The 19,953-nt window shown below is 43.0% G+C and overlaps 1 long non-coding RNA gene across 3 annotated transcripts in view; it reads right to left on the bottom strand.

Moving 5' to 3' along the window:
- Positions 1–19,953, bottom strand: part of Gm47715 — a 55,294-nt gene that overhangs the window by 11,778 nt on the left and 23,563 nt on the right. Inside the window, exons 3-4 of one of the 3 annotated variants that reach the window (XR_001779744.1) lie at positions 13,984–14,023; positions 12,996–13,139 (exon numbers count right to left, since the gene is read on the bottom strand). This is a non-coding gene — a long non-coding RNA (predicted gene, 47715). Of the gene's footprint in view, positions 1–11,488; positions 13,140–13,983; positions 14,024–19,953 lie in introns of those variants that run through there. The other 2 variants (XR_001779742.2, XR_001779743.2) reach the window with 2 other exon arrangements.

Below are 19,953 nucleotides of genomic sequence, written 5' to 3'. Positions count from 1 at the left end.
ATAAACCCAGCATTTCACCAGCTAGGATCTTTTGGCTAGATTTCAAGGTGACTCTTCTTTGTGTCCAATTCCAATGTTTTAATCGAACAACAGAGAATTCACTTATCAGTCACTTTGAGTAACTGTGACTTGTTTTTACCTACATGTAATTGTAACTGTGCTCACAGGAGAAAAGGTGTTCTAAGGAGAGACACTTGGAGCCCTGCTTTTAGCTATCATACTGTTGAAATAATAGTCTTCACAAAATTGGGATTCCTCCAGGAATGTAACTCTGGGAGAAGGAAAAAGCTAAAGTCTTCTGGCAGACAGAGGAGGAACTGTTTCTTGGAAAGAAATTTCACGCAGTTGTGACAGCTTGTGCCTTGCACCAGAGCAGAAACAATGACTGACCAATTATGAACAAGACCTACCTTGGCTAGGACTGTTTAAGATATATATATATATATACAGAGTATATATATATATATATATACATATATATATATATATATATACAGAGTACACACACTCACACACACACACACACACACACACACACACACACACACACACTGGTGCTTGTTTAAATCTGAACCTTATGTCAAGACCTTGAAGATGTATTTGAAGGTCACCGAATATCTTTGTTTCTTGAATAACTCTCTTTCTTCTGCTTTTGATTGTCACTTACCTGTTAACAATGAATGGCCATGTCTAGTTTGTTAAGGCCTCTAGGACCCAGACTTTGACCCTAATAATTCCATAGTAAGATACTTCTGCTATTTGCATAGAAAATAAACTGTAAAAAAATTATCAGCTGGTGTATGCTGTCTGTTTGGTGGTCCAGTGATTGAGAGATCTCAGGGGCCCAGATTAATTGAGACTGCTGATATAAGACCCCCAACACATATACAGCAGAGGACTGCCAGGGTCTAGGTTCAATCAGGGATGATGCACCTAACCCTCAAGAGACTGGAGACCCCAGGGAGTTTAGAGGCCAGGTGGGGTGGGGGTGGGGAATCCATGTGGAGATAGGGAGATAGGGAGGAGGTGTGGGGTGTGGAACAGTTGGAGGGTGGATGGGGTGAGGGGTAAAATATGGAGTGTAAATAAATAAATATTTTTAAAAGGTATATATACACACACACACTATATATATATATATATATATGTATATATATATATATATATATATATATATATATATATATATATATGTGGCATCACTTTGATTCAAAACACCCTTTTCACCCCAGAAGAGATTTAGTTTCCTTTGATTCTAAATGTGATGTTGGCCACACCTACCGTCCTGCAGAGCCTACAAATCCTTCCAGATAAAGGCTTTGCATTTCACTCCTAAATTCTTGTAATGTGGCAGTGGCATGATGCAAATAGTAAAAGTTAAAACTAGTAAAGAGGCATGCTATGTAAATACTGAAGACGACATTGTTGTTTCTGTGCCTATGGCTCTGGCTATGTTTATCTTGGTTTGTGAAAATCTAGGATTATTGAAAGAGCCATACATTTCTCAGGCTCTGTTCTCTGTGGTGAATTATCATTTTTCAAGCAAGGGATTACCCAGAAAAATCAACATTCACAGCCCACATGCAACCATGTTTAAGCACAATGCTGGGAATTCTCCATCACCTCTCCTCTTGAGATCTGCCTGTTCTTCCTGGCCCCTGCACTCTCTAGCTTCCTGCTGGATTCAGTCAGTTGGCAACTCAGTAAAAGTTTCTGGAGAAAAAAAAGTCAGGACAAGTGCTTTTCTTTGCCTCCCTTCCTGAGCAGTTTCCTCAGGCAGCCTGGAATGTTTGTTGTTGCTGGGTAAGGTGGCACACACCTTTGAAGAACTCAGGAGATAGAAGCAGGCAGATTTCTATGATACTTAGACCAGCCTGGTCCACATAACAAGTTTCAGGTCAGCCAGGGCTACATAGTAAGACTATGCAAGGACTCTCCCAGAATGCTCTCCCTCCTTACTATGGTGGCATCCCATTTGTTGGTGTTGGCAGTAAGCTCCTGCACTATTCTTTGTTCTTATCTTTGCAAAGATTTTTTTTTCATTGTTGGCAATAAATATTTCCGTTTCCTGAATTCAACCTGACCGCCCATCTGTTCTCTGCTGGGACTCCACATGGCACAGAAAGCCATGAAGCATCATAGAAGAGGGAGTGCAAGGAATTTATAAGCCAGAGGAAGGAGTCGGGCGTTCCAGAACACTGTCTTCTAAGCCTGACATGACCAGTGCATCCACAAACTTACAGCAACTGTGTTCATATGCATAAGAGCTGCAAGTGGGGGTTGGAGAGATGGCTCAGCTCTTAAGGGCACTTTCTACTCATTCCAAAGACCTATGTTCAGTTTCCAGTTCCCAGCACCCACGACTAGCAGTTCACAAGCAACCATCTGTAGCTCCAATTCCAGGGGACCCTATTTTTTTTATTTCCTGGTCTTTAAGGGCACTTCCATGCACATGGCATAAGACACATTGGAAGGAGGAGGAGGAGGAGGAGGAGGAGGAGGAGGAGGAGAAGAAGAAGAAGAAGAAGAAGAAGAAGAAGAAGAAGAAGAGGAAGAGGAAGAGGAAGAGGAAGAGGAAGAGGAAGAGGAAGAGGAAGAGGAAGAGGAAGAGGAAGAGGAAGAGGAAGAAATATAAAAGACCCGCACAAGATTTAACCTGTTAACTTTGTCAAGAAGTGTGAAGTGACTGAAGAGATTTCACTCCTCCCTGAGGACTGATAGGAAGTTAGTGGTTTTTAAGGTAGGGGGAGATTTCTTTTCAGTTGTGGTAACAGGTAGCCATGCTTTTGTAAATATCCCCTTATCTATGCTTCTGCAAACAGCTTTAACAAAACCATTAGCTCTCTCTGTCTCTGTCTCTCTATCTCGGTCTCTCTCTCTCTCTCTCTCTGTGTGTGTGTGTGTGTGTGTGTGTGTGTGAGAGAGAGAGAGAGAGAGAGAGAGAGAGAGAGAGAGAGAGAGAGAGAGAGGTGGGGCAGGAGCTGATTCTCTGTCGGGGGAAAAGACCTACAGGGAAAACTACAAACTGCTCCCATATGTTGCAGTGAAATGGGTGCTGGGGCTAAAAGATTTTTGGTACTTAGAGCTTAAGTACCCAAATCAGAAACACCAAGGATGAGAAACCAGGAGCCAAAGAGCTTGATGTTTGAGATAGCCAAGCAAACCTGAGAAGAGACAGACAGATTTGGAGAAGCAGGTCCAGTGTTGGGTGGTCCGGTCCGGCTAGCAAGCTTCCTTGATCTCCTCTAAAAATGTGTGTTAGGCACTGCCATCCCATTACATATTGTTGGTTTTAATGCAACTAATGGTGACACACTAAATAAACAAAGCTTTAAGGAAACCTCTACTCATTTCAGGATAGAAACACCAGGTTGTCCATAAACAATAGTCACCTAAGTCCATGCCCCATGGCTTTCTGTGCCATGTGGAGTCCCAACAGAGAACAGATGGGTGGTCAGGTTGAATTCAGGAAATGGAAATATTGCCAACAATAAAAAAAAAATCTTTGCAAAGATAAGAACAAAGAATAGTGCAGGAGCTTACTGCCAACACCAACAAATGGGATGCCACCATAGTAAGGAGGGAGAGCGTTCTAGGAGAGTCCCTGAGGAGTCTTACTATGTACAACAACTACTTCTTGATATCTGTGAGAACAAAGAGAGTTTAGTGTAATTAACAACCTTTGTGATTCCTGAAAAGAATCCACAATGCCAGCCAAGTGACCAAAAATCTATACCAAGGTCAATAGCTAACAAAATAGGAGTTAGAGATGGACAGAGGGGGCTTCAACCATGCCTAACTGGGTAGGAGCACCTGAACTGTTACAGTCATCCTGGTTAGGCCATACACAGAGCATGTTGACCCTTCTGTGGCTCAGCCCACAATTTCCCAGAGAACTACTCATTCTCACAGTTTGCCCAGTGTCTGCTATGACACACTTTTTAAAAAATCCCTAAACAAGTCCATCAGCCATTTTTCCTCTTGGGAGTTTCTCTCACTTGTTCCTGATTTTTTACTTTTCTGTAAATGTCCTCAACAAAGCTTTCCTCTACACACAGTGGATACTCACACCTGAGTTTGCCTCTTTAGTCTTCATTGGCGTCAGGCAACACACTTGGAAGACACTGCCTGCAGTTCATCTTAGGTGACTGAGTGTCCACCCTCATAGGTCCTTGGGTCACAGTCAAAACTGTAGTGTCTGTTAGCGGAAGAGATTGGCAGGAATAGGACAGAGAGAATGATTGGGGGAAGGGGAGACACAAACACGATCTCAAAATATATTACATACATGTGTGGAAGTGTTTTAATGAAACCCATGACTGGGCATGACTAATGTATGCCAATACAAACGAAGAAATGAGCATGAATTGGGTGTTACTGTTTCTTTAAGTAAAGCTCACGGGGCAAAACTCACCATTTTCTATCTTGGCATGTGACAGTTCTGGTTCACAGTGTTTCAATAAGTGTCACAAGATTTCCTAAATAGTTTTCACTGTGATTCAAAAACATCAGTTTGACATTCAGCACCTGCAGCCAGTGGGAAGCAAAGAAGTGCAAGCGTTCGAACCACCGCTGACTGGCATTCCTGAGGTGGCTGGTAATTGGCCACTGGAGGGAAGCTTTCCAGGAAATTGGGCAGGAAACCAAAGAGCAGCACTCTCTCTAGCCAAGGACCGGGCAGGTGATGGCACAGATGTTGGCTATTATTAATCACCAAGGAGATGCTTTGCTCAAAGCCACTCACATCCAGATTATTATTTCAAAAAATGCTGCATAACTTGCCAGGTTGAGCTGTAAAGTTTTGGATTTAAGTAGAGATCGTGAAATTGAAAAGCCCCATTGATACATTTTAGTATAGCTGTGAACTTTCAATTAGAAAACATTTTTATGGGGCTGGTGAGATGGCTCAGTGGGTAAGAGCACCCGACAGCTCTTCCGAGGGTCCGGAGTTCAAATCCCAGCAACCACATGGTGGCTCACAACCATCCATAACGAAATCTGACTCCCCCTTCTGGAGTGTCTGAAAGACAGCGACAGTGTACTTACATATAATAAATAAACAAATAAATAAATAAATAAAAGAAAACATTTTTACTTAAAACATTGTGGCAGATCTTCTAAGCAACAGTAAGGTTATGTTTTTGTTTTAGTTACCACCAAATGTCTACTGTGCTATGTATTTCAAAACTGTCATATTAATTTTCATTATCTGTAACTAACTCTCTTTCATGATTATTTGTTCCTGTCTTATAAGATGCTTTTAGCATATGAAGGCAGAAATCTCTATTTCTAATTAAAATTGATTATATATTATCATTTATATTTTGAGTACTTTTTTCTTTAGTATAAAAAAAGTTTGTGAAATTATACATAAGTGCTTTAAGTCAAGTGAGTGACTGATACAGATCTTAGAGTCTTGTCATTAGAAAGGAGCACAGGATGCTTTGAAAATTCTATAACAAAATACTGTATCCTGGGTAGCTTAAGTAATAGAAGATACTTCTCTCTGTCTTAAGTCTGGAAGACCAAGGTCACGGTGTGAGCTGGTGTTAGTTTCTCCCAGGGTCCAGCTTTCTGGCTTCTCACATACTCTGGGTGCTCATGTGCTCTCTGTGCACATAGGTGTGGGGTCTATCTGAAAGTCCACGTTTCTTTCTCTCTCTCTCTCTCTCTCTCTCTCTCTCTCTCTTCTCCCCATTTGACTATTTGTATTTTGAGTCTTTTACAATTACAAATGACCCAATGAATACAGGATCTTTGTGGTAGTAGGAATCGTAGCCAAGGTTCTATTGCTGTGAAGAGACACAGATACTTGATCCGTGATGGCAGATACTTTTATAATGAAAAACAATTAGTTGGGGCTGGCTTACAGTTTCAGAGGTTTAGTCTATTACCATCCCGGCAGAAAACATGGCAGCATGCAAGCAGATATGGTGCTGAAGAGGTATTTGAGAATTCTATAACTAGATCTGCAGGCAACAGAGAAAGAGACTGGGCCTGGCCTGTACGTTTGATATCCCAAAGCCTACCTCTAGTAAGTCCACATTCTCTTTTTAGGACAACACCATCCTGTAGGATTAAGGCCCACTCTAATGCCTTTATTAACTTTAAAGATTTTAGAAGCTCTTTCTCTAACTACAGCCATATTCCAACAGACTCAGGGGTGAGATCTTCAGCGAAAAAATGTGAAGAAGACGTGATTCAAATCATTACAGGTGATGGTATTCTACTTGCTGACTTAGGGGATGGTTTTAGAGGCGTATTAGTTTCTTTTCTGTTGCTGTGATTAAACACCCTCACAAAGGCAGCTTAAGAGAGAAAGGGTTTATTTATTTGGCTCACAGATTTCACAGGAAATATAGTGCACAGTGGCAGAGGAGGCGTGGTGCTAGCAGCGTGAGACAGGAAGCAGAGGGAAAAGAGGAGGAAGTTGCATGCTGGTGTTTAAAACCACCTAGCTGAGACCTCCTATCTGGGTAGTGATGCATGTCTTTAATGCCAGCACTCAGGAGGCAGAGGCTGGCAGATCTCTGAGTTTGAGACCAGCCTGGTCTATGGAGCAAGTTCCATGACAGCCAGGGCTACACAGAGAAACCTGTCTCAAAAATCCAACTAACTAACTAACTAACTAACTGACCAACCAACCAACCAACCAAAAGCCCTGAAAGCCTGATTCCAGTAATAGGACTTCCTTGAATAGGTCTAGAACCTTCCCAATCAGCACTACCAGCTGAGGATCGAGTGTTCAAACCTAGGAGCCTATGAGAACCAAGCACTTTATGTTCAAACCACAGCAAGAGGTTTTCAAGATAATTATTCATTAAGTGATTTAGTCACGATTTATGAACTTCTGTGGGTTTTTTTTATTTGTCATGCTTTTTAAACATTTAAACTGGTTGGCTGACCACATCAATCAAATCACCATGTTTTGAGTCCACTATTTTGGACTCTGTATTGAAAAATAAATTCCAGCCGGGCAGTGGTGACAATCCCAGCACTGGGGCGGGGTAGGGGGGTTAGGGTGGGGAGAAGAGACAGGTGGATCTCTGTGAGTTCGAGGCCAGTCTGGTCTACAAAGAGAGTTCCAGGACAGCCAGGACTGTTATACAGAGAAACCCTGTCTAGAAAACAAAACAAAAACAAACAAACAAACAAATAATAAATAAATAAATAAATAAACTACACCCTTCTGAGAGTCAAAAAGAGGAATAAGCTAAGTTGAGCCTCCATTCTGAACACTGTCTTCTTTTCCAGGGAAAGTATCAATATAGCAATTTACACCTGTCACCTCAGTACTTGTGAGACTTGAGGTAGGAGGATATCTGTGAGTGGGACAAGCTTGCCAGGGCCACAGAGTGGACCCTGTCCCAACAATACAAAAAGTTATAGCGTAGAGTATTTTAGTACATTTACATGGAAATTTTACTTTGTACCTTAGTGGATTTTTTAATGTACATGTATTCACACATGTATACATACATATTCATATATGTAAGTACATATATATTCAAATACACATCTGCCCAGTGGGCTGTGGATGACCCGGTAAAACTGTAGGACTCAACCGAAGGAGAATGGCGTCCCAGTCAACGGCAGAGGCACATGGCAACTGAGGGTTCAGAGAACATCTACTTTCCCAGGCACCCAGAGAATGTGCCCCTCAGAGTAGATGTTTATCCTGGGTGTTCCTTTCCACATTGTGTCATTGAGGTAACCTAACATGTAATTGGGTTGTGTGTTATCTTTTTTTAGTGAGAAGGACAGGCATTGGTTATGTGGTGTTTTTTGAAGGGTAATGAAAGTCTTTTCTACCCCAGGAGAAGTTCCAACAAGAGATTCCCATCACCCCATTTACTCATCTGCCTGCTCTCCTGCAGGGCTCCAAGTATTGGAAAACGCAAATGGAGAGCAAGCAGTTCTTATCCTTAAGGGGCTCTGCCTACTGACAGAGCCAGGTGTGTAAACGGGTAATTATAATGAGTCGGGGAGTAGTGGGAGCTGAGGCCAGTCTCTGGGAATACAGAAATGGGAGCAGATACGCAAAGCCATTTGGAAGTTCCAGCGATTCTTCCCAGAAGGGGATCTGTGCTCACACATAAGGCAGAAGGAATTAATTAGGTTATAATCAGCTGAGGGGAACCACCTGAGAAAAGCCACCAGCGCCAAAGGCATCTCAGGGTATATGACGGCAGGATTTCTGGGTTTGAGAGACAGAAACGGAGAATGTGTGTGGAGAACTGGAAGAGGAGACTCTTGGTTTATGTTAAGAAGGATGATGTCATATTTCCTTCAGCCACATTCATCTTGTTCCTACATCAAGAAAGACTTGAGAGAGAAACGGAACAAACAGAAATGGCAAAACAGTCAGGAAAGGGGGTGGGAGTTTGAGCCCTTGCCGGTGGCAGTGAGGATGGGGCAGATTTGTGAAACGGGAAGGGTGATGGAGGGACCAAGGATGAGCCAGGGCTGGGATGACTTGAAGGATAGAGATGGCAGGGGAAAAGCCGTGGACCAAGCTCTGAATATGACAAGGAAGGAGTTCACAGGCTCTGGAGACTGAGTACTCTGCCAGAATGTCTATTAGGAAGAGAACGAGACCACCCTCCCCTACCCCTGCAAGCAGGAGAGTTCCAAGGGTCCCGCTCAGGCAGCAAGAACTGGGTGTACCTGCTAACAGCGGTCCAAGGGGCGTAAGGTGCCTTGTGTTCTCCAATGCGTGAAATGACTGATCTCCTCCCAGTACCTAAGCCTGTACAAGATAGTTATCTAATGGTTTGTAAGAAAAGGGCTTTGCATCCAGAGACTGCCCCACCTGGGGATCCATTCCACACACAGCCACCAAACCCAGACTTTACTGTGGATGCTGGAGAAGTGATTGCTGATGGAAGCCTGATATGGCTGTCCCCTGAGAGGCTCTGCCAGAGCCTGACAAATACAGAGGTGGAAGCTTGCAGCCAACCATTCGACTGAGCTGGGGGGTGGGGGTGGGGCGCGATGGAGGAGTTGGAGAAGGGACTGAAGGAGCTGAGGAGGTATGCAGCCCCATAGGTGGAGCAACAGTGTCAACCAGCCAGACCCCCCCAGAGCTTCCAAGGACTGGACTACCAACCAAAGAATACACATGGAGGAACCCATGGTGCTGGCCACATATGTAGCAGAAGATGGCCTTGTTGGACATCAGTGGGAGGAGGAGTCCTTGGGCCTGAGGGTGTTGACCCAATGTAGGAAAATTCCAGGGCAGGAGGACAGGAGTGGGTGGATGGGGGAGCACCCTCATAGAGGCAGGGGGAGAGGGATGGGATGGGGTGTTCCAAAGGGGAGACACTAAAAAAGCAGATACCCTTTTTGTGGATTTAAATGACCACATTAACAAGTGGAAGTATCTGGGAGTTGCTGGTGCCCATTAAAAAACAACTACTTCCTCTTGTTCAAAAAAAAGAGAATACCTGGGTACCTGACATTCTAAGACACTCAAAATGTTCTACACTTTTGCCTCTTCCCATTAACAGTTTAATCTAGCTGCCTCTGTCAATAAATTGACTATAAGACTGACCCCCAGGAAAGCTGATAAATCATAGGCATGCTAAGGATGGGGAGGACTAAGTATCCTTTTAAGGATACAATGTATCCCTCATTGCTTCTGCTTGCAGAGCTTCCATTTTGTAGTGCTGCCTACCCATTTTCTGGGTTATTCAGAATACCGTGATGGGATGACTATTCCTGGTTGTCAAACCACATCTGGAATGAACTCTAATCCAGAAATAGAGGCCACACCTGTGATCCAGCTCTTGAGGCTGGAAGACACAGGCTGCTGACCTGGATCTTGGCATGGAGATCTTGAGGCATAGTGGCCATGAAAAGCTTAGGCCCAGGTAAGGTAGCACATGCCTTTAATCCCAGGAGACTGGGACAAGCAGATTTCTGAGTTCAAGGCCAGTCTGGGACAAAGCAAGTTCCTGATCTAGGTATGGTGGTACTTTTAATCTGGGCCACACCTTCTGCTGGAGGCCTACATAAGGACAGTGGAAGAAGGAAGACTTGCTTCTCCAGCACATCTGTTGGAACCTACCTCTTAAGGATGCCAGCATATACAGAAGGCCAGCTGAAACAACCAGCCACATGAGACTGATCAACTATAGATTTTGGTTTTCCAATTCACAGCTGTTCTTTGTTAAATTAGTTTAACTACAGACTTTAAGTTATTATCATACATTCCCCTAATATATACAAATATTCCATAAGTTCTGTGACTCTAGAGAACCCTGACTAAAAACATGTGACTTTTTCTTTTCCTGATTTTTTGTTTTGTTTTGTTTTGTTTTGTTTTGTTTTGATCTCGTTTTCTTTCAGATACTGACCAAAGCCTGGGCATACTTTGATGCTCTGGGCTTTTCCACTCTTTCCCTGAGGCTCCCGTCTCCCACCTTCACTGTGTGTTGCTTGTTGAACACTGCTGTGAAATGCATGCTCTCTCCCTTCCTCTTGTCTCTCTCTCTCTCCTCAGGCAGCCATGAGGTCTTACTGCTTACCTTTCTTGTTTTTCTCTCAAACTCTAAACTTGTCCTGGAGCTTCCTCCCCAGCTTGCTTAAAAAATTTTACATGAAGGAGATTAAGACTAAGAACACCAAAAGGAAGCCCCAGTTTCACCAGTAACACTATAAAAGGGATATTTATTATTTTCCAGTGAGTTATGGTGAGGGCTGAAAAGATGATGACTCAGCAAATAAAGGCATTTGCTACTGGGCCAGATGAACTGAGGTTAATCCCAGGGAAAGAGGGAACCGACTCCCCCAAATTGCTCTCTGATGTCCACTAGTGCACCATGGTATTTGTTCTCTCTCTCTTTCTCTCTCAATATATAAATATGTTTTTTAAAAAGTTTTATTGATCTTTAAAGAACCAAAAGGTTGTTTTTATAGAGTCTAATATCTAAATTATTTATAGCTATAATTATGCACTCCCAGGCTATCATAAAAATTAACTGTATCATCCTCATCTCTTGGTTAACACTATTTGGCAAAATTCCACACCCCTAGGAAGCTAGCCAAGTTTTAAACCTTCTTTCCATGAACTACACAAAGTAAATACCCAACAGTGGCTGTACATAGACACTTAGGGGATAATGTCCAAGTGTTTATGTGACTTTAAACTTTGTATGAACACAGGTGTTTCCTAACATTTCTCTAAGATAGGTTTGCAGATAAATGCCATGTTATATGATCCACTTGTCCATATGATTTTCCATTCATTACAAATATACTGCATATCATTTTGGCTACAGAAGAGTCTTATAAATTAAATTCTTTATTCTTTGAATAAATGTCAATAAATGCTCAGCTGAAAACATACAATATAGAATGTGTTTATTTATTATGGGTGTATTAGTTACTTTGTTGTTTCTGTAATAAAACAGACCACCTCCACCACCACCACCACCACCACCACCTCCACCACCACCACCACCACCACCACCACTATCAAGCATCTTAGAGGAGAAAGGGGTTTCTTTTGGCTTACAGTCCAGAGAAAGGGCATTGGGCATGAGTGTGTGGTTCTGAAGTTAGCAAGCAGGGCAGTCACATTTCATTCACACACAGGATGTGGAGAGTTAGCGAGAACAGGATGAGGCATAGGCTGTAGACTCTCAAAGGCCACCTTCTGTGAGTGATGGACTTTTTCTAGAGAAATTCGGTCTCCTAAAGTGTTCCATAAAGTGTTCCCCACAAACAGCACCGCTAACTGGAAACTAAATGTTCAAATACACACGCCTATGTGGAACATTTCCCATCCAAAGTACAATATGTATATTTTATATTTGAGGTTGATGATAAAATCCTACAATTCCTGCTAGACACAACCTACTTTAGAACTCTTTCTCTTGACAGGTGATGTGACACAATGGTGATATAACAAATAGAGACACTTAAAAATTATGTATGTGGATGTTTCGCCTGCATGGACGAGTATGTGCCACATGCCTGATGCTCATAGAGGCCAGAAGAGGGCAATGGATCCCCTGAAGCTGAAATTGTGAGCTGCCCTGTGGATGCAGAAAATCAAACCCGGGTCCTCTGGGAGAGCAGCAAGCACTTTTAACTTCAGAACCATCATCTCTCCTGCCCCCGAGACACTTCTGGAAAGACCTCTACTTCCACGTTACATGGGAATAATGAATAGAGGGCAGGAGACAGATAAGTCTGAAGGAATCTGTTGCCTTGGAGACTGGACAGCCCTCTGCTCGTGACGGCAGTACTCAACAGTGGTGATGATATATCTGTATCCCGAAGATTCTAGATTCATTTTCTGTATTAGCCATTTCAGGTTGCACTGACACCCACCCAGTGGATTTGGACTTTACGAACATCGTATCTTGGTTTTATGGTCCAGGATATGAAATATTCCTCATAAGCTCCTGTACGTCCATGTTGGGCCCCGAGCGCTGGTGCTGCTTTGGAAGGTTGAAGAACCGGCAGGAGGCGGAGCCTAACTAGAGGAAGTGGGTCTCTGGGTGCAGGCCTTTAAAAGGTGTCGTTCTGTAGCCAGGTCCCTCTTCTTGTCTATTCTCTGCTTCCTGTTCCTCCAAGATATGAGACAGTGAGGAGTTCCGGCAGCATGTCCTGCGATGTCTTCCCTACCACCATGGACCATATCCCCAAACTGGAGCCAAAATAAACACTCTCCCCCTTAGTTCACTTTTGTAGAGATTGTGTCAGAGCAAAATACCAAGTAAGGATCAACTCATCATAATTGAAATGTTGGGTTGAATAACGAACACCAAATATGTAGATAGTCTCACTTGGCGAAAAACATCTTTGCATATGTCATAAAAATGTTCCGATAATTAATGATTTTAAAATTTAAAAACCATCACAGATTAGCTGAGTGGATCCTAACCACCATCTCAGTCTTTATAAGTGAGAGGCAAAGAGACAGACAGACAGTGCAGCAGACCATTTGTAGACAGACCAGTAACTGGATGGACAGTGCCACAAACCTAAGGAAGGGGCCGGGTGGGAACATCAGCGGCAGGTTGGATCTCCGTCAGTGAACTTCAAGAGCAGCTCTTCTGGACTCCTGGCTACTCAGTCTCTGTCCATCTTGAGGTCCTGGAGTGTCCTGTGAGTTCATGTGGCCTCAGCTGTGGGGTTAAGAGTGATTGGTTTCACTTGGTACAGATGTGAAACAGAAACACGAGAGCCTTGCTCCCAGATCACTCCCCGGGGGAAGTTTCACTCGTGTTGGGGGAAGGAGGGGACCAGTCTACGGAGGAGAGACATAAAAGCAGTTCGGGTCCCGCTGTTAGTGACAGACCACCGAAAGACAAGACGGTACATCAGTGGTGGGACTCTCCTTGAACTCCCTTCACATGTGGCCTAAAGTCTGTATTAGAATAAGGGTACAGGTTTTTAAAGAGCTGGCCATAGATACATGGACTGAGGTGTGTAAAGCACAAATACTTTGAGAGTTATCAATTATAAAATCAAAATAAATACAAAAGTGAGGTTTTAAAAGAATTTTTCCTTTAAAAATTTTCTTCAACATTTTTTTAGGAAAAGAAACTATCACAAAATACAGTTTTTAAAAAGTTGGTTGATATACATTTTGATATATAATTGATGTATATTTTATATGTTGATATGTTTGAGATTGTCATATAATTGACACGCTGACATATTTGATATATGACAAAATCAAGAGAACATGAGAGTCTTTTCAAGCAGACACCCTTCTGCGTGTATTTTACTACATTTTCTTGGCTACATTTCATGGGTGGATTTATGGTCATTCCAGGGTCACATCCATCATGGGTGACAATCTCTGCCAATTTCAATGACCTCATGGCTAGAAAGAGTCATTTCCACGTCAGGCAAGCTATCAATAATATAATGAACCGACTCTAACAGGAGCCACAGAAGCATAGCCCATCTATTCTTATGCAAATATAATCCCACCCACTTATTCTTATGCAAATGTGATCCCACCTTGCGTCTCTGTTAGCTGGATCATCAACATCCTAGTGCTCTTCTCACATCACAGAGGTGTCATGTAGGGAAACAAAAGTGACAAGAGCTGAGGATTTTGCATGGTTTCAGTTACAACAGCTGACTTCTGCGGATGCCACAACCCCATGCCTGGTGTGATGCATCCTGTAATTCCTTGAAAGGGGCCAGTGGAGGTCCGGGGCACTGTGGCTGGTGCTTCCCTGTCTTCGTAGGGAATCCTTCTCTATATCCGCACAACTCATCAACTGAGCCTGTAAGGTGTGACCCAGACAGACTCCCTGCACACAGAATTCTCCTCCACAGTTGGTGGAGACCCAAGAACGGCCGATTCTTACTTCATGCAGTCTTTCCGCAAAGTACCATAAGATGCTAAAGGAGTATGATAGTTCATATATACCCTTATCTGTTTTAGACTTTGAAAACAGATATAAGCAGCACCTGAGACGCTCTGCCCCCTCCCTTTTCTCTCCTCAGTGTCCTCTTTCAAATTGCTTTCTGGGTTCTAAACTACCCTCCTGTGAAGCCGATAACAGTACTGTTGGGAGCGTTTCAAAATGGAAGCATGTATGCCCGGATGCTTCATGCTCTGATGAAATGAATCTGTCTTCACACTATTTTTATCTAAAAGTCTCAAAGCGCTTGGAGCATGGATTATGAAGTGATGTTTAAACAGAAAAATGTGCCATTGGAGAGGACATTTTGCATTCCTGGGGACACCCTGCTGATTACAACCAAGGGAAGAAAAGCTCTGTGCTGTGGCTGAAGACACAGCTGCGGGGCGGAAGAAATCTTTCTTTTTGTTTTGCTCATTTTGGCATTTGGTGGATTTTTTTTTCAATGCTGTCTGGAAGCGTGAATATAATAACAATATGAAAATTAAAGTCTTTTATCCTTGAATTCTGACAAGTTGCCAGAGCGGTAACATTACTCAAGCTTGTAATCACTCATGCAAAACTCAGAGGTTTTGAAAAACTGAAAATAAATCGGAAAACAGTGGAGACGTGCGTATAATATACACCCTACTTATCTCTATTGATTTATATTCTGAAACTGAAATTACACTTGAGGAATACACTTTTGTGGGGTATTGTTCTGTCAGTACTCCCTGAAGTGAAGATACATAGAAAAATAAATATGAAGGAAACATTCTCACTTCTTGAGTTATTTAGGAGTAATTTTAGGAGTCTTAATTGGCTCCATTTTTACTAATTTGTGATCATTGAATGTGTGTCTGTGCATGCACAGTTGAGGGCATGCATGCATAAGTGTGTGTGCATGCATAAGTGTGTGTGCATGCATAAGTGTGTGTGCATGCATGTGTGTGTGCATGCATGTGTGTGCATGCATAAGTGTGTGTGCATGCATGTGTGTGTGTACATGCATTTGTGTGTGTGTGTGTATATACGTGTCTGTGTGTGTGTAGTGTGTATGTATCTGTGTGCGCATGTCTACAAATGTGTGGATGATGGAACAGTCCCTGGTGTTCTGATGATGCCATATACTTTTCTTTTGGGACCAGGGTCTTTCACTGGCCTGGAACTCATGACAAATCCAGGCTGTCTGGCTAGTTGGCATGCATGTGGTACTAAAAATAAATAAGTAAATAAAAAATAAACAGAAGTTTGCTGGAAAATATTAATTCTTTGAGAACTTAATAAAATGCATTTTGATATTTACCCATCTCCTCCTAAGTCACCCCCACTTCCTTATGCCCTCAACCTCATGTCGTTTTAAACTTTTTATTTTTAATTAAATAACTCACTGACTCAAATCTGTGCTGGGGCCACACACTAGAGCATTACTGATCTACCAGGAGCCATTAAAAGAAACTGGCTTCCTCCTATTCCTGAGAAGCCACTCACTTGTCTTGTCCGCTCTCGACCAGCAAGAACGACACGACCACCAGTCCATCTAATAGCAGTTTATTCAGCAAACTTCAGTCTTCATCTCTCTCTCTCTCTTCATCTTTTTCTCCCTTCACCTTTTTTTCCCGAACCCCCGGGCCTCTCACTCTTACATACTCTCAGTCCTCATCCACTCACAGCAGGCCACGTCACCTCACCCGGCACACAGTTTCAGCCAATCAGGGTGGCAGGGGCATGTCTCCACCAAATATGGACTTGTTTAAACCGCCAGCATCATGGTGCAACTATGCAGCTCTCACGATGGTCGTGGCTTATTTTCAGGTGTATGAGGAAGTCAGGTGCAAATCATAAGACTTAGCTGCAGTCCCAGGTGCCATCTTGGGACTGCTGCCACACCCACTCCTCACACTCACTGTCTGTAGTTCCCAAGTTAGGGGTAGGAACTTATTAAGCCTTTCCCACTCCACGATAGAACATTTATTGGCTTCATCTTGTTTAGGTCTTATGCAGGCAGCCACAGCTGCTGAGTCCATTTGAGCCCAGAGCCTGTCACGTCCAGAAGATACTGGTTTCCTCCAGTCCTGAATAGTCATGTACATGTGTGTGTGCACATGTGCGTGCGTGCGTGTGAGTGCATGCGTGTGTGTGTGTGTGTGTGTGTGTGCTGCGTGTGTGATACAGATGTCCCCATTTGTGACTGAGCACTCCACAATCACTAATTCTGCACACTTTGAATAGATGTGGGTTTCTGCATTAGCCACTGTCCACTGAACAGAGAAACGATGTCGGATAATGTCTGAGACCTGCACTGTCTCCAGATGGAAACTTGGATATAGAGAGCAGTTAGCTCCTATGTCCATTCAACAGAATAATAGGAATGGGTTCAACCCTGTGGTCTGTGATTTGTAGCTTCTAATATGAAGTTAACAGATGGCAATATTGGATACTGAGCCATTAAATGGCTTAGCAAAATATGCATATTAAACTAAGCATTAATGTCAAACAGATAAAATTTCTTTGCAGCAAATGTGATTTTTTTTCATGATTTTTTTTACAATAAGTCTAATGAAGACATTGTTTCATCTCAAGTAGATAGCTATAGGTTAGCACTGGGAGTGTATGCCTTGCACTGCAAACTTTGTCAAGAAGTCATGGGTAGGGAGCTCACTCAAATGATGATGGTGATCATCGTAACAAACATAATCTCAGAATGAGCTCAAACTATGTACCAGGTAAGGATGACTTCATCTCCTGACATCTGACCCCTTCTCTGGTCATTTCTATTATCATCTCAGACATAAAATATGTTCCAGGGAGGCGGAGAAATTCCTCAACCCCTGTATGCAGCACCAAATAGCCCAACTCAGCCTTTAAACGTGTTTGTGCCGTTCTGCCCCAGAGCTCTCCAGTCTTGGACACATGAGAATCTTCTCAGGAGCTATAGCATGCTCCACATTCAGTTAGAATTGGGTCAGTTGTTTTAATTGTTCCTGTCTGAAAGAACTGCAGGGATGGAAATGGAGAGAAGGAAAAGAAGGTCCAACAACAGGCCCAAAGTGGGATCCAGCTCAAGGGGAGGTCCCAAGGCCTGACACTATTACTGAGGCTATGGAGTGCTCACAAAAAGGGACCTATCAGGACTGCCCTCTGAAAGGCCCAACAAGCATCTGAACGAATCAGATGCAAATATTTGCACCCAATCAATGGACAGAAGCTGCTGACCCCTGTGATTGAATTTGAAAAAAGCTGAGGAAGAGGGCAACCCTGTAAGAGGACCAGCAGTCTCGATTGACCTGGACCCCCTAGATCTCTCAAATACTGGACCACCAACTAAGCTGCATACATCAGCTGATATGAGGACCCCAACACATAAACAGCAGAGGACTGCCGGGTCTGGGTTCAGTCAGAAAAGATGCACCTAATCCTCAAGAGACTGAGGCCCTAGGGAGTTTAGAGGTCTGGTAGGGTGGAGGTTGGAGGGTGTGGACATCCTTGTAGAGACAGGGGGGTGGGGAGTAGGTATGGGATGTGGAACAGTCGGAGGGTGGACCGGGAGGGGAATAAAATCTATACTGAAAAAAACAAAAGGACTAAATAAAAAAGGAAGCAGAAATAAAAGAACCTTTTCAATTAGCTTCACAGCATCGCTATTTTACTGAGGAGTTAATGTGCGTGTGGGGGTGTGGAGGAATCGACATCTGCCATACGTCAGTGTTTGTCAGAGGTGGGGTGTGCATACATGGGGTTTGGTATATTGTTCATTCTGTTTTTTGAAATGTTTCAAATTTTCATAATAATAATGTCCCTTTTTTTTTTCTGTCTCATTTTAACTCACGACTCCAGTGTATAATGACTCCAACTCAGTTCCTAGGGGCTCCAACCAGTAACAACTACGAAACGACAGGGAACAAATGCTTATAAATGCTTACTCTTGTAGGACGAATGCTGACCCAGTAACAGGGCTTGAATGGCCTGTTCCTTATAGGCTCAAACATTTGAACACTTGGTCCGGAGCTGGTGGAAGTCTGGGGGAGGTTTAGGAGGTGTGGACTTACTGGAGAAAGTGTGCCACTGGGGTTGAGTTTTGAGAGTGGATAGCTTTGCTTTCTAGTTCTTTCTCTCTCTGCTTTGTGCTTTGGATTAAAGCAAGGGATCTTTCAGCTTCTTTCTGCTGCCACGCACACCTGCTACCACACCCACCTGCTACCACGCCTACCCGATGCCATGCCTACCTGCTACCATGCCTCTCCACCATCATGGACTCACCCCCCTGGAATCGTGAGTTCAAACACACTTTAGATTCCAGAATCCTAGTGTTTCATTGCAGCAGCAGAAAATTAGCTAATGTGCCTTTGAAGACCTTTAAAGATTCTCTGGTTAGATTAGATGGAGTCGTTATGTACCAAGAACTAAGCTTTACATAGCAGAGATGTTCAGGGAGCAGTAGTGTACAGGAGTCTGCTGTGGAGGGTGAGGGTCAGTTACATTTTCTGAAAGCGTCAGAAACTATTTAATAGTTAAATGGCCTTTAAAATAAATTTGCAAAACTTAACTATCCTTTAAGCTTCAGCCTTTAAATCCTGCGTTTCTCTTGAACACTCTTTCTGTTGTTAATAAAAACATCAAGTTTCCTATCTTTACTGTAACCTTGGTTTCTACAATTCACCTCTACACAGCGGATCTCATGTCATTATCTTACCAGATCTTTGTCATGAAGAACTATTTTATTTATTTTTGCATCCTTCAAACCCTTCTGAAAATGACTTGGGCATTCTAAGGATCCAATAAGAGTGTACTGTATTAAATAAAATAGATTATACTTAATGCCACTCTCCTAAACAATCTTGTCCCAGCTCTTGAAATGTAAATGTTCACTTGCTGCTTAATTGGGAATCAATGTTAATTTAGAAATGTTAATTTAGAGTACTGATCAGAAAAACAAAAAGGTTGGAAAGAGACCGGAGACCCCCTTTTTTTATTCCATCAAAAATGGACACTACTCTTTTCAAAGAGAGCTATAAATAAACACCCCCAAACCACTCCCTGAAAGAGGCACTTGGTCTGGCCAAGTGCAGCCTTGAATGTTAATTCTGTTCTATTGAAAGCACCTGGGCTTCAAAGACTTCTCCAGCATGGCTGGCACAAGAGCAGTTTTATCTTCCGCTCCGGCCTTGGAATGACCCAATTCTGTCACTTTAGTGGAACAAATAGTTAGAAGGAAGTTAGTTGACAGAGATAAAAAGCACATGTGGTGGTGGTGTTGGGGACAGAAAATCTCAAGAAAAACTTTAGTAGGGCATTTCCTTGGGACCGTGTTAGTTTGCAATGAGGTAGCAGCTATTGCTTTGAACTGGGTAAATTCAGGCCATTCCTTCTGCTTGGTTTTAACGTTCAATGTGGCTCAGAATCATGCCTGAAGGCCCATGCCACCGAGGAGGTAAATGTGTCCAGTAATCAAGAATGGAGCTGGCACCCGGTGAGGAGGCTCTGTCTGCCTCTAGACTGACGTAATCCTTATTTTTAGGAGCATTACAGCTAGTGTCCTGAAGCAAGCCAATTAGACATCAACACTACTATAAAAGTG

Source organism: Mus musculus, chromosome 10 (genome assembly GCF_000001635.26).
Source record: "Mus musculus strain C57BL/6J chromosome 10, GRCm38.p6 C57BL/6J".
Taxonomy (NCBI): domain Eukaryota; kingdom Metazoa; phylum Chordata; class Mammalia; order Rodentia; family Muridae; genus Mus; species Mus musculus.
This window is presented reverse-complemented; position numbering and strand designations above follow the sequence as displayed.